Source organism: Passer montanus, unplaced genomic scaffold, assembly GCF_014805655.1.
Source record: "Passer montanus isolate IOZ18808 unplaced genomic scaffold, ASM1480565v1 scaffold182, whole genome shotgun sequence".
NCBI lineage: Eukaryota > Metazoa > Chordata > Aves > Passeriformes > Passeridae > Passer > Passer montanus.
Window position 1 is genome coordinate 265,929 of NW_024365604.1, and position 15,050 is coordinate 280,978.

The 15,050-nt window shown below is 37.4% G+C and overlaps 1 protein-coding gene across 15 annotated transcripts in view; it reads left to right on the plus strand.

Annotated features, from left to right (window-relative positions):
* Positions 1 to 15,050, plus strand: part of PAM (peptidylglycine alpha-amidating monooxygenase) — a 115,422-nt gene that overhangs the window by 15,191 nt on the left and 85,181 nt on the right. For 2 of the 15 annotated variants that reach the window (XM_039705678.1, XM_039705681.1), the window contains exon 2: positions 11,532 to 11,734. The exons of 11 other annotated variants lie outside the window; for them this stretch is intronic. The gene's annotated coding sequence lies outside the window, so the exon portion shown is untranslated. Of the gene's footprint in view, positions 1 to 9,722; positions 9,742 to 11,531; positions 11,735 to 15,050 lie in introns of those variants that run through there. 2 more of the 15 variants (XM_039705680.1, XM_039705679.1) reach the window with 2 other exon arrangements.

A 15,050-nucleotide genomic window follows, 5' to 3' on the forward strand; every position in this document is an offset into this window, starting at 1 on the left:
CCTTGTCTTGTCGAAACCTTTTATGTCTGTGAGGAGGAGTGCTATTTTGACAATACTCCTCATGAATATCAGAATGTCAGCACTGTTACTTTTTGGTGCTTGTGGTCTTTTTGATTTCTTTTATTTTTTCTGTCAGTCAAATTTATAATAGTTGCTTATTAAAAAATAGTATTACTGAAGGGTAGTTTTATGTGTTTCCCACATTTCTGAGAGTGTTTTGGTTTTCCTCCTTTTTTTTTATTTCTAAATTTCATTTTTTGGTGGTTTTAAAAGTAGCTCTTAGCTTCCTTAGTTATGTCTTCAAAATATGTGTTAAAAATATTTTTTTACCTTTTTTTTGACTTTTCTGAATTGATCAGGTTTTCTGTAGGTTTTTGGGTTTTTGTGTTTCTGTTTTTTAATAGTTCATTAGTTTTCTTGCTTCCTCTAAATTTTATTTGCTTCTGTCATGTAGTTTGGTTTTTTTTGAGAAATGAATTTTGGGAATCAATATGGAATTATTGTTACATTGAATTCAGAAGGCCACTGTTGAAAACTGCACCTTAACTTTTGAATTTGTGTTACTGGATTTTTTTCATGAGCAAATGTTTCCAAAGAATGAAATGTATTTTCTAATAGTATGTGATAGTCATTCTGTTGGTCAGTGTACCTGTACATTCACAACAGGGCTCAGTCTTCTTATTGTGGTTATCATCAAGCATTAAATCTTTTCTTTGGTTGATGTTCAAATCATGAAGATCAACATTTGTTTCTTATTTCGTTTTTTCATCCCTGTCAAGACAACTTGACCTACATACAACCTGCAGGCATTTGGTTAGGTAGAGTTTCTGAGTTATTGTATGTGTATATACATTATTTGAATATGAAGTCTCTTTTCAGTTATAATAGCGTATATTCACTTATTAGTAGGGAACTGATGCTTAGACCAGGTGCTTTTTGAGGTACAATCTTTGTCAATGTTATATCTGGTTATTACTTCTGTTTGAAGTTGTGGATTTTTAGGGGGGGTTGTTTTGGTGTTTGTTTTTTAATGAATGGATAGTAGTTGTCAAGGGTTGCAATTATCCCATGCTGACAGTGTTCTGCATTGCAAGTTGAAATTTCAGTTGAGGTTAGATTGGTATAGTCACATATAAAAATGACTTGCCTTGTTTCACAGCTGCATTACTACTTCGGTGAAATCAGAGTCTGAACAGTTGTGTCAATCACTTCCTGAGTATGGCCTGTTTATTTTTAAATCTTCATGGGATATGGTATGGGTTGGCCTTGGTTGGCCTCACCAGATCCCCACACAGCTGCTCTTTCACTCTCCCTCCCCAACCAGGATGAGCTTAGAAATAGAGGTGGAACAGCTCAAGGTAAAGACTGGGAGATGCACTCATCAGTTACCATCATGAGCAAAGAGATTGACTTGAGGAAAATTAATTTGATTTATTGCCAATTGAAAATACACAAGAATGGACTCCCGGTGTGCTGCAGCTTCCTTCAGGGCATCTCCAGCTGCTTTGCAAGGGGGTCTTTCGAAGGTTGCAAGGATGGTATCTGCTTCAGTGTGGGGCTTTTCAGGGGCTGCAGGCCCTGCTACTTGAAGCACCTCCTCCTCTCTTCCTGTCCCTGGTGTCTGCAGGGTTGTCCCTCACTTGTGGTTTTCACATTCTGGTGTGCAACATTTTTGTAAGTGTACTTCCCTGGAGGTACCGCTCTCATGGCTGAAGGGCTCAGTCCCCTGCTCTGGTCATGTGGTAGGTACCGTGTGTTCTTGGCACATTCTCTCCTCACAGAAGCCCCGCTGCAGGCACCTTACTACTAGTACTTGGGCATGTAAACCAAATAAAACTATCAATGAAAAATCAAAACTTCATGTTTAAGATAATATGAATGATTCTGGGGACTCATCTTATGTATGTGTAGTCCCACGGGACAAATTACATAGAACTAGTTAATGTTTTCTCATTGTGTTTGCGCATACATCTCTTCCAGTTCAAAATAACTAGTGACAGATAAAGTAATTATTAGTTTTCTTTACAGAATCACAGAACAGTCAAGGTTGGCAGGGACCTCTGGAGCTCACTGTGGACACCCACCTTGCTGAAGCAGGACCACCTAAAGCAGGTTGCCCAGGACCATGTTCAGATGGATTTTGAAAATCTCCAAAGTTACACTCTCTACAACTTCACTGAGCTCCTAACTCACCCTCACAGGTGCCTCAGTTCTTGTGCACCTTTCCCAAATGCCATGATTGATCAAAGATTATGAAGAGTAGCAGTCATGGGTGCATCCTGTCAGGACCCATGGACTTATGTATGTTCAGCTGGTTTAAGTATTCCCTGACATGATCAACTGTATGTCTTCCTTGCTTCCCCTGGGATTTGATAGTGTCATGATGTTTTGTATTACATTTCCTCTAACTTTCTAGCATATAAGGAGACCAAGAGATTGGTTCAAGTACGGTTCCTTATATGCTTCTACATGCATATAAAATATTTTATGCAGTAATTCAGTGGAGTTGGTTTATTTCAGTAGTGGTGATTTCTGCTGTTGTCAGTTTCATGTCCTGCTCTGGGTTATGGTCTCCGTCTCTTTGGGTGCCTCCCAGTGAATCACGGCTAGTCCCGGGTTGGAAGACAGCGGCGGGGGGGCAGCCCCGAAGGGGCCGACAGCAGTGGGACACTCTCTGGTGCCCCGAGGGTACCGAGGGCAGCTAGGCTAGTCGCCTTTGCATCAGAAAAGACACTGGAGACATCGGTAGAGGATAAAGGCTGACTCTCAGCAGGGGGACAGTGCAAGGTTTATTCAGAGCTCCCGAGGGATCCCCGCACCTCAGTGATGCGTCTTGCTCAGAGTAAAACAAAAGGAATCTCAAGGTTACATTTAAAGGGCGGGAGGAAACCGAAGGTAGATGCATTTGTTGACCAATAAAGACCCTTCAGGGATGAAACCTTAGGGATGGACATTTGGGATAGCATATAAAATAATACTTAGGGGGTTGACCCCTGGCCTCGGACTAATCACTGGACGACTTTGACTGAAAGTTCTAGATAGAGAGGATGGGATGCTGAGTGACTGACAGAGAGCCAGGGCGGGGATTTGGGGGATGATCTCAACACAGGAGAATGATTACACAGGTAGAGGAAGGGGGTACAAAAAAGGGGTACATCATTTGGGGAAAACAAGGGGATAGAAAACCAAAACTATTACAAAGTATAAAAGCACGCTACAACACGTTAGCTTTTGTCTAATATGTGAGAGAGCAGCTGCAGTCATCTGTCTGCCTTGGAGCACTGTTTTCTGTGTCAGTTTACTGTTTATATATAAGCAAAACATATGTTTTTCATGAAATTGTGATATTTCAGCCAAGGATTATAAATGTATGTAGGTTACGTTGCTGTATTTAAAAGACAGCTAATATACTAGAGGGATCTTCTAATAGATTTACATGCAGATAAGCACAAAGGTGATTTGTTTGAATCAGTTAAAGTTCTGCTTCTCTTAGCATCTTTCTTTCCAATATACTATAGAGAAAATATCTTCTCTGCTTCTGTTTACTTTTTTTCTGCACACTGACAAAGCAAGCTCCATTTAAATAATAAATAAATTATTAAAATAAATAATCAAAAGCAATTTTCTATACTTTTTTACTCCAAGGATATATTGATTTTCATTTTTTATACCTACATAGGTTTATTATGCATAGGGCAGAGCAATCATTAGCAAAGACATGATGCAGTGGCATCTATTTTTTATGTCTATGCTTTCTTGTTTATATGTGAAACCTTATTTGAGAAAATGCTACAGCTTTTTGTATTGCTCTTGGTTGCAGAGATGATTACCATAACTTTCATTTCACAATCCGTGGTACAAATTCTTTGTTTTAATTGAATAAATCAAGAATATCTGTTGTCTTGTAATAAATTTTGCCATTTTGAGTCATCTTCAAATAAAAATAAAGCTTCCACCATAAACTGTATTTGCTCACCATAAACTGTATTTGCTCACCTATAGGACCAGAATAAAAAAAAAGCCAGGAGAGTAAGTTGCTCATTTTGCTGTGAAGTCTTGTCTCAGCTGGGCTAAATTAGTAAATGTGTCTTGCCTTGCTCAGCTTGCCTACCAGTTGTTCTGCAAAGCATTCATATGTTCTAATTAAATATTAAGGGTTCCTTGATTAAAAATGATCTTTTATATTTCTGTGTAGAGGCTAGAGAGGAGCTGCTGGAAGACAGAAATACCACATTCATTGTAAAACACCTAGCGTGGAGATGTGCTAGTTGTGAAACTGTGAATCACGTGAGAATGAAAACTAGGTCCAACATTCTAATCCTTTTAACCTACCCCTCTGTCAGACATTTTGTGGTTACAAGGGAGAGATTGTAGCCACATGTCAAATTCTCACATTTTCTTTTCATTTAGGGGTTGCTTGTCTGGAAGGGTAACTCACAAAAGTCCACTGTCCCAAACTTCAACTTGCAGTGGTAGAGTTTGAAGTTGGGAACATTAATGGGAAGTAATTTATTCTTGTACCACAAGCAGGCTGAGGTATTTTTATGACTCATTTTGCTATTAAAAAATAGCTACAGGCATCTGAAAATATGGTGATTGTGAAAAAGCCCTTCTTCAGATAAGTTTCTGGTTTCAGAATTAGTTTGGTATGGACATGTCACTGAGACTTCATTGAGGTTTGGAGGCAGTGTAAATTGATCATGCTCCTTGGAATGAAAGTGTTGAAGTTACTGCAGGACTGTGGAGTGGAATGAGGAATTTTGAAATATGGGTATTTGGTTCTCTGAAGCATTTAGTTGATCTTTGGTGCATTTCTAGTCAGCCCTCAAATCAGCAAAGCAATAAAGAAATTGTGGCATTTAATGACTGAGGGCCAACCATATTTGAGGGCAAATCAGGAAATTTTCCTGTCAGATTTTCATAAAAAGCTCTGTTATCATTCTATTGGCAGAGCTGCAGAAGGCAGGTCATTCAGCATGCATAAAGTTAAGGTGGTGGAAGAAGGTTAATATCTGATTCTTTTTCAGTGTCTCTGAGGAACAGTTGGACAGAGCATGAATAAAATTTTTAGATCATGTAAAGTTGGGATTTATTTTGAAATTTTTTCTTGAAATACAGAAATGTAAAATGAAATGAGGTTTGAACAGTAAAGACAGAAGTCTTGGCAAGTGTCTCATTTTTTGCTCTCAAAAAATGGTGATGTTCTACCCCTACAAATTTAAGAGGACATCTTATATTTGCACTTAAAAATGCCTCTTGTGTACACTGAGAATTCTTTTAAATAAATGTATCAGAGTTGGAAGAAGTTTTGTTTTCTACAAAAAAAACCCTGTTTGTGTTTCTGTTACGTGTAGACCTTAATCTCCAGAGCTGTACTTGAAGTGTAGAGAAGACCTACTGAGCAATTAGATTTTTCCAAATGTGAACATATCAATACCAGTGCCTAGGTACAACTTGTTAATACTTTACATTGTATCTATTTCAAAAGTAAAGTCCTGTCTCTTTCTGGTGTTCATTTTTGTAGCTTATCCCTCTGTTTTACATAAAGCAAATTTGCCCAGGCAGGAGATGTTCTTTTAAGAAGGCTAATTAAAGGGATACATAGACTTAGAGAAATAGGATGTATTACAGGCCTTTGAGGGGAAAAGGTTGGTGTGGCTGAGATAAACAAGGTGGCCTGTTGAGAACACAGTTGTACTGCTGCTTTGCTCTCCCCACTTGCTTTTCCTTGAAGATACTGATGATGGTGGTGGTCATTCCAGAAGTTTGTGCATAGTGATCCGCTTCTCCAACATTGCAATATTGTGAAAACGTGTTTATTGTGAAGATATGTGCAGGAATAAGCAATGTCTGTAAAAAGGAAGTGGTGGCAGCATTCTGCTATTAATGCTATTTCTGTAAAACCTCTTAGGACTGCCCGGTCCAAATGTTTGAAGTGAAACTGGTGCTAAGAGATTTGCAGAGACTTGATAGTAGAACCACATGAAGTAATTAAAATACTTTTCTGTATATAATTTCTGTAGATTATTTTATATTTCTGTATATTTATAGTAAACAATTTTGTATTATTTATGTGTGAGTGTTTTCTCCATGGTATGACCGAGTTCAGGTACCAATGCTATATAGTAAAGAGTTGCTGCTGGAGTGTTCTTTGCCTCCTTTTTGCCACTGATGTTGATTGTGATGAGAACTGTAGCTCTGTTTTGGCAACATGTCACTGTAGAAAATAGAAATCTCCCTTGTTTAGTTGCAGCTGTACATATATAAAATAAAACACAGTAAATCTCCTAATGCAAAATATTTTCTAATTTAACTGTATTTGTTATCCCTTACATTTTATAATACTAATAGTATGGATTTTTATGTGTAATACAAATTTAGTCATTCCTGTTTTGACAAATAATAATCTAATTATTTTATTATTATTTTCAGCAATATTTTAACCATGTGGTAAATGTTCATTGCTGTGTAAGCTGGTACCTCTTACAGCTTGTTCTATACCTACCTGTTTAGCAGGTAGACAGTTACTGCCTTAAAGGGCATATGCCCAGATTTCGGTGTGGAGGGGAGATTTTATAGGAACTCATAGGATTGCTTAATGGTTTGGGTTGGAAAGACCTTAAGGATTATCTTGTTTGAACTCCTGTGCAAGGGACAGGGACACATGCTACTAGGCCAGATTGCTGAGAGCCTCATCCAGCCTGGCCTGGAACACTTCCAGGGACTGGGCCTCCACGCTGTCTCTGGAAAACCTGTGCCAGTGCCTCACCACCCTCATATCTAAACTTTATTATATGCTATCTAAGCATACTCTGTTTCAGTTCAAAGCAATTTCGCCTTGTAGTAGCAGTACATGTCCTTCTAAAGAAGTCCTTCTCCAGCTTTTTTGTAAACCCCTTTTAGATACAGGAGGATGCTATAAGGTCTCCCCCTGTAGCCTTCTCTGCTCCAGACTGAACAGCTTATACTAAACTCTCTCAGCCCGGCTTCAGAGGACAGGTGCTCCAGCCCTCAGATTACCCTCTTGGATAGAGGAAGAGATTTGTGGAAGAGTGCCAGGAAATAGGTTGAAATCTCTCTTAATAAAAGTACGAATTAATAATATGCTGTTGTGATTGCTTGAGCTACTCTGTGATTCTTTCTATTGCTGTAGAAATGAGAACCTTGAACGATTGTGGAATGTTAGTATAATAGTTCTAGAAGTTTAGGTATAACAGGAAGCCATTACATGTGGCCTCAAAAATGATGTCAGGATGGTTCTTCTACATGCCATTGTATTGTTATTTGCAGCCTTATTCTGTGCTGACATCCTAAGCTTGCGCTTGTCCACAGACATACAGAAATAAAATTACTGCTTATTTCTTTTTTTTTTTTTTCCCTCTTAAAACCAGACTTTCTTCAGCTCAAAGAAATACTAAGAATGAAAAACTGTTATCTGGTATGTTTAATCTGCCTCCAATCCCTGTCTCCCTACTTTACTAACCTAAATTGATTGGTTTTGTGTAGCACTTACAGGAGGGATGTTGTATATACTGACCCTGACGTTATACTAACCCTTTAATTATACTAAATTAAGTTACTCTTTATGGACAATGAAGCTTTTCCTTTTATTCAGTTTTTAAAGCAGTCAAGTGAGTTAACTAGAGATGAACCGGAAGTTGTGGAATTGGCCCAGAAAAATACTTCTACCTGAGATTCTACTTGGAAAAAAACTGAGATAGTAACTTAGCTGCTAAATCCAAACAATTAAGGCGTTGGATTTATTTATAATTACATCCTGTGAAAGGCTGGATGTAATTTACTAGATCTGCAGCTACTGTCTGATCCTCCCCTTCCCAAAACAGGACAGAGATTGTGGGAATTGTGTTTTGGAAAAATGTCGCTTTAAAGGCTGAGTGTGTCATCTAGCAATTTAAAATCATGTGTGTTTTCTTTTTAATTTTTTGTAATTATATTTTCCACTCAATAGTTAGAAGTTTATTGCTTCAATTTTAGAGCAAGCTTTTATACTTGGCTTCAGGCTGGTGTGGTTTTTTTTTCTTCTTTTTTTCCTTTTTTTTTAAGCTGTTAACTTGGAAATTAATTTGAGGTGATAAGCACCTTTACATCTCATATCTTGGTTTTAGAGGAAGTTTCAACTGCTGTGGCTCTTTTGACTTGGGTTTCCTAACAGGAGCTATATTTCTTGTAACATCAGTCTCTAAAGGTGGAGTTGGAGGGTACAGTCTTCTGCTTTTGTTGAGCTATGGTTTTCAGCTGCTCTTTTTCTCTATTTATGCATGGGTTAGTGCTGTTAGTGTCCATTGGAGACATAATACTGGTCTCAACATAGGATCAACATTGTTATGACTTCCTGCATTGCAGGTAGCGGAAACTTAAGTGAGTTGTCTTTGTGATAAAGGCAAGTCTCCATCTGTTTTCTACTGTTCTCTCTCTGCCTTTTCTCTGAAGTGTGTGTAGCATTATATACAAAAAGATACTAGGGCGGAGGTCAATACACTATTGCTCCTTAGATCAATGGTTTTGAAACCATGTGTGTACAGAAAATTTCCTATGAAAAGCAGGTATGTGAAACATCTGAGGGTATTTGCACTTGTGCTTTTTAAAAATAAGAGTGTAAAATTCGGTTGGCAAGACCAAATGATGTCTAGTTGTGGAAATGGTTGGCTCAGTGGTGTTCCTAATCTATGCATCTGATGATCAGAACTTTCAGCCTAAGTGGAAAAGCAAAACTTCTTCACAAGGGCTTGATTAATGTTAGAATTTAAACAATGACATTGATTAAAAAACCTGTTTATGGTGACCCTTCTAGATCTCCAAACTGAGGGAATCCCAACAAAGTCTGTAATTCTGATTGGTTTGTTAGTCATGTGGTTATTCTTTAGTTTTGAGAAAACAAATATCTGCTGAGCTATTTGTATGCACAATGAAGAGATGGTAGTTCAGTTTTCTGGAAAACAGCCAAAATAATCTTATTCAGCTGTCTTTGGGCCATATCGTGTCACTGCTAGTAATATTTCCCAGAGTTTTGTCCTTCCTAAGTGATCTACTGACTAGTAGGCATTGAAGTTGAACGAGACATGATACCAGGATAAATACCTTGTTTCACAGCATATCAATTTATATTACACCTGAGCTTTAGTATTAGCTGGACTTTAGGTTTCGTTGTGAACAGTGTTTTACCCCCTAGTGCAGAGAATGTTCTACAGTTAAAACTCTTCTGTGACTTGAAGAAGATAATATCAGTGTTAAGGTGTTGATGCATGCAAATAGAGAAAACAGAAATGCTTATAAAATTACTGCCTGACTGTACTGCTTCTTGACCTCTGACTCCTGACAGATCTTATAGATATTAGATTTCAATAATAAATTCAAGCTATGACACTTGTAATTTAAAAAGTCACATCACAATTAATAGAATCGGGATTCAGGTCAGGGTTTTTTCTGCGCAGTAGCACACTCGCTGCCTCTGTGGCAACGTTCATTTCTTTCTGAGCAAATGGAAACCTAGTAGCACAAGCCTCAGGAAGTTGTTAAAGCAATTAAAGGCTTCTCTCTCAGCACATTGCATGGTTACCATAGTATCCTTTGCCTCAAAGCCTTCACTGGTGATGTCAGTATGCATACAGGGGCTCTTCACAGCATCTACGTGAAGATTATTCAGCCCTCACTAAAGATCACGGGCCTCTCTCCATACATTCTGGTATCTAGTCTTATTTTAGTAATTAATAAGACTGCAAGGTAAGTGACTGTTGCTTCATATTGAATTGTTTTTATGTATCCTCACACTGAAGTGTCAGTGTTGCTTTTATTCCATTGCATTGTTCACTAAATGCATAAAGCATGTTTTAAATGAACCAATTGCATAGTTTAGTGTAATTTAAATGTAATGACAAAGTCGAGGTAATTTTCATAAATATTAAAAAAAAGGTAAAGTAAAAATCCTTGAAGTAAAAACAAATTGACTTATTATATAGTTAGAAAGTTTTTACAAATTAAAATTTGCAGCGATTTATTTTTAATCATAAGAAGATGATCAAAATTATGGGAGTATGAGGAGTATTACCTAAGACAAAAATGTTCAGTTAAAAAGAAAATTATTATTAAAACAGTAACTTAGCAATTAATGCCCTTCTCATATTGAGAAAGGGCTTTGATATTGCAGGAAATTCTACATTAAGGTGGTATGTATTGTCCACAAGTACCTCTCTTTCTCCCATGCATATGCAGTATGCAAGTAACTTTTCTTAACCTGTACCTGTTTTTTATTTTTTTGATCATAACACTCCTTGGCTTATTTAGACATTTAAGTCTGTTTTGGAGAAAGAGGGCCTCTACTGATGTTTCTTAACCAAAATGCTTAGTATGCACTGACTCATTTGATAGTTTTTAATGTTATTAATTGCAAAAGATGTGATGCATTAGAAGAATTGGAAAGACAGTCTAGTTACAATACTGTGCCTTTTGAGTATCTTTAATTCCTTGCGTACTGAGATTTTTTTTTTCCTTTCTAATATAAAGATATATATGCTCTTTTTTTCTCTCTCTTGCTTGCCTAAGCTGTTAGTTTGGATAATAATATAGGAAAGAATAATATTTTAGATAAACTGATAACTCCCCTTCCAGTTCTGATGCCTATTAACTTTGACATTTGACACTTAAAAAAATAAAGTCTGTTTATATATTTAATGCAATTTTTGATTGTTCACAGTGTCTTCCTTTATGGCTTTAGGAATTGTGTGTCTTTTCTGTTTCAGCTTAGGAGGTTAGGCTAGGGGGCTTTTGTTCATTCTTTTTTGTTTGGTTGGGTTTATTAATTGTTTTTTTGTTTGATTGGTTTTCAGTTTGGTGTGTTAGACACAATCAAACAGTATGCAATACATATGTTTCTTTAATGATGCCTGTCTAAGGACGTAGTAGTAGTTGGGAGTTGGGAGCTTTTTTTCATGTTTATTAGTGGGTTTGATTTGTTCTTCCTCCCACCAAGTTTTTGACTCCATGTTTGGGTTTCACATTCAAACAGTTCATTACAGGAACAGGGTTTCTGTTTGTTCTTTCCCTATAATCCTGTTAGGTCATTTATAGGGGTGCATGTTTGGGTGCACTCTGGAGATCTTCCATTATAGTGATGTCATTAATCATTGCTGTTTTCACCGTTCTGAGCAGAAAACAAGCAGGATTACAGGAGGACTGAGAGGAAAGGGTAAGAACTACTTTAAAGAAAGAAACATGTTTTTTTTCAAACAATGCTGTGGTACTGACCTGTAGAAGGACATCACAGAATTAGCATGAGTATCAAAAAGATGAAGATGAAGAGAGAGATAGTTACCTTAAACATGGGCTGAAGAAGTTCTTGAAGGAAAAAAAAGACTTGAACAGGGTAAATTGGGAATTCTTTCAGTTTATACTACCTAACAATAGAACAGATTAGAACATTATCTAAGGTAATGCTAATAATTTTTGAGGATGCTAAGTTAATTCAATGCTGAGAAGAGTAATCTTGCTCTCCTGGTGCTCTTTTCTCTCTACAGCAGTCATGCGATGCGTTTGTTTAGTGGGTTGATGCAACATAAACCTAGTCTGTAGCAGAGCAGAGAGCTTTTCCACCAGCTGGCAAGATAAGCCCTTTCCACTGGAATCTGTGGCCTCACAAAGTCAGTCGCAGTAGAGAAGACTGGTTTAATTGCCCTGCAGAGCTTTAGCTCTGAGCATATTCTGCTGCATCAATTTAGCCGTAAGTACAGCTTTACCCTAAAATCTTGGTGGGTTTTTATGGAGATAAAATCTCCCTGTTCAAGTACAACTGTGAGAAAAAGTAGCTGGTTGGTGCATGAGATTTTGTGGTCAGTTTCTGAATGTTTTCCCTGATACTTAGGGAAGTTACTATTCAGATAGACATGCTAGACAAATTTCTGATCTTGTTTGAACAAGGAAATTGAGTTCAAGAGCTGACGCTAGGAATGTGCTGGCTTTAAATTAGGATGCCCTCCCCTTCTACCTCCCTCCTTGCTCCATGGCTGGTCATGTGTACAATTACATATGTGTTTTGTGTGCCTGGTGGGGATATATGCTTAACCTCACCATGGCTGGATGTGGGAGCTGAGACCACCTTGCCTTTCTTGGTCTGCATGATCTGGCCAGATTTTCTTCCAGCACAAAGCTTTAAGCATTTTTGCATGGTTATATATTTAAAGCATGCAGCTTGTCTTTGTTTGCACAGAAGTTAATAATAATAATAATGGAGGAAATCCATAGTCATTCAGAATCAATAAAGTTTACTCAATAGCATCCTGTCTCTTCTGTCATTATTTGTACACATGCATGTGGAATGAGGCGATGAAGGCTCTGTGTTTTGCCTCGTATTTCAGTCAATAGAAAAAATCTTGCTAGAATTTGCTTACAGAAATGTACCTAACATTTTTGTTCTGACAAAATGTAATTACTGGTAGATAAGCATTCATGTATTTCTGTAAGATTGGATAATTTAATCAAGAGTGTTAAAAATGTAGAAAAATCCATAAGCAACTGTGCAACAGCTTGTGTCTTTTTGTCTTCTTTTTCCTCCCACATTATTCCAAAAATCATGCTTCAGCTGTGCCCCAGAGATACAGGGATTCCCTTCTGTAGCTGTATGAAAATGAGGAACAATCTCCATAATTTTATCTGTTTTTTTTCTAAGTGCTTTTCTTTTGTCTGGAACCATATGCTCATGTTTGTTTAAATCTGTGTAATAATAATAAATCAGATGGAGCTGTTAGATAGGAAGAACTGATATTCTCCTGAACAGATTTACAAAGTTCAAGGCTTTTATAAATAGTTCCGTTCCATATTGACTGGTAACTAGCATATTGATTTCAAAAAATATATTCTGTTCTGAAAATATTGCCTTCTGGTGTTGGGAATATTGTCATATCCTGTGAATATGATAATTTTGTAGTGACAGGTGGCTTAGATGATCTTTGAGAGGAAAAAACTATAAAGCTAAATATACAACAAAAATAATAGTATGCTAAGAAAAACATTTTAGCATTCTCTAGAGCTTGTTAGTCTGAATTGGCTGGTTTGTCTCTGTCATGTTTATTTACAACATCTAATTCTGGAGAATTTTTTTAAAACCAAGAGAATCCCTTGACAGTATTCAGTGTGTTCTACATGTGGGGGAAATGGGACCTCACTGATACTTTTTTTCTTAGAATTTAATTTTGAGCGTCTTCATTTGTACATGCAAACATGTATAGGTTCTGTTGTGTTTTTCAGTCTCCCTATTCCATACCCTCTTAGCCTTCTCCCAGCTAGATGGTGACAGGGAAGGCAACAAATCCCCACTTTGAATCCTCATTGAATCCCAACTACCAGTGACAGCGCAGCATAAACAAAAGAGCAGCACACAGGTCGCGGGGTAACTTTATTCAATGGTAAAACTTTCCCTCTTCAGCGTCCCAGTACCCCGAACTGGGGCAGACAGTAACTTATATATGGGGTCAGGTCCCAAGGGAAGGATACAATATTTAACAAATTAGGAGAATTGGGAGTAAAAAACAAGGCAGGGAATGCAATGTATAAAGCAATAAAGAATTTCAAGGGAGGAGAACAGTTTCAGTGAGCTAATAAAGTTTGGAGAAATACAGAACCAACAGGGAAATTTCTGGAAAAAAGGCAGGTTCAGGGTGAGACTGGCATTTAACTAAAGGAGGAGTAAAAAAGATCTGGGAAGAGGGCAGGGACAAAAGGAACAGCATAAGGAAACTACAAAATTACAAATTCTACAGTAAACATACTAATAAAACAAAAAAAACCCAGTGTTGTGCATCTAAAAGAGGCATTAATTTATGATTCAATAAAATAATGCTGTTTCTAAGTTTACACCATGTGTTCCCTCAGGCTGTAGGTGAGGGTTTGGTTTGGTTTTTTTTTTAACAGTGCTATTTTTATATTATTTTATATGCACTAAAATTAGTATTAAAGTAAATTACTTCAGTTGGAGGTGCTGCTGGAATCTTGGCTGAAAACAACTTATATGTACTTCAGTGAAAGCTGCACATTACATTGAGCCTGAATCTTATTTTCTGTTTTCTGGATGTAGATCTGTAAGCTCTTTTTGGTGGGAAAGGGTGGGAGTCAAAAGGGAGCTTTAAGTCTAGAACTAAGCCAGTCCATCTGGTTTTCTACAGGATTGGTAGTCTTGGACCTTCCTGCAAGGTTTCCATGTATGACTTCCATTACATGCTGAGACACTCTGAGTGTTTGTCTTGTTTTAGAGCCGAGTGATAGAAGTAGGCTGGTGAATCTTGGTGTAAGGAGTCTCTTAGCGGCTTTTCTCCTTACAATACACCTGAAAGAAGCTTTAGTGTATGAGAAGCACAGTGGATCCATCACTTGTGAAGAAAGGTCAGACTGCTATGAGAAAACAGAACTGTTACAGCCACTGTACAATTTCTAGAGTGGTTTGTTTGTTTGTTTGCTTGTTTTTTCTTTAACTAAAAAATTAACATAATTTGAAGGCTGTATTTTATTCCATAGTGCTTTCTTAGAGAAATCTCTGCAGAAGTGGTATGTGTATTTAAAGGAAAAAAAGGAGCAAGATCTTCAAAAAAGTACTGTAGAACTGTAGTGTTGCCACATTCTGGTGTTTAAAGAAGTCTGTACAGTTCATCAGAAGGAATGTCACAGTACAAACTTCTTAGAGGTTTTCCTAAAAAATCTAGATTGAATCTGAACCACTGTGAAATACTCCATTTAGTGGTATGCCATCCATCCCTGTCCTTTTTGAAGAAACCTACCTGCAAACGGGAATGCCTCAGGAGTTCCATGGCTGCCAGCTCAGGTGTTCACTGCTGTAGACTTCTTGGATATGGTAACTGTTCAGTGAATGACCAGACTAGTGTGGAGTGCTTTTTCTTAGGCTTATCCCCCATCCTGGACCACATAGATGAATTCACAGAAGGATCCTGGAACAATTAATCAGTTTGTCTGAGTATGAATCAGTGCAGTTTTGCAAAACTGCTGGAAATAGTAGCTGTTTCCTCTTCTAAACTGACCAGATTCTTAAG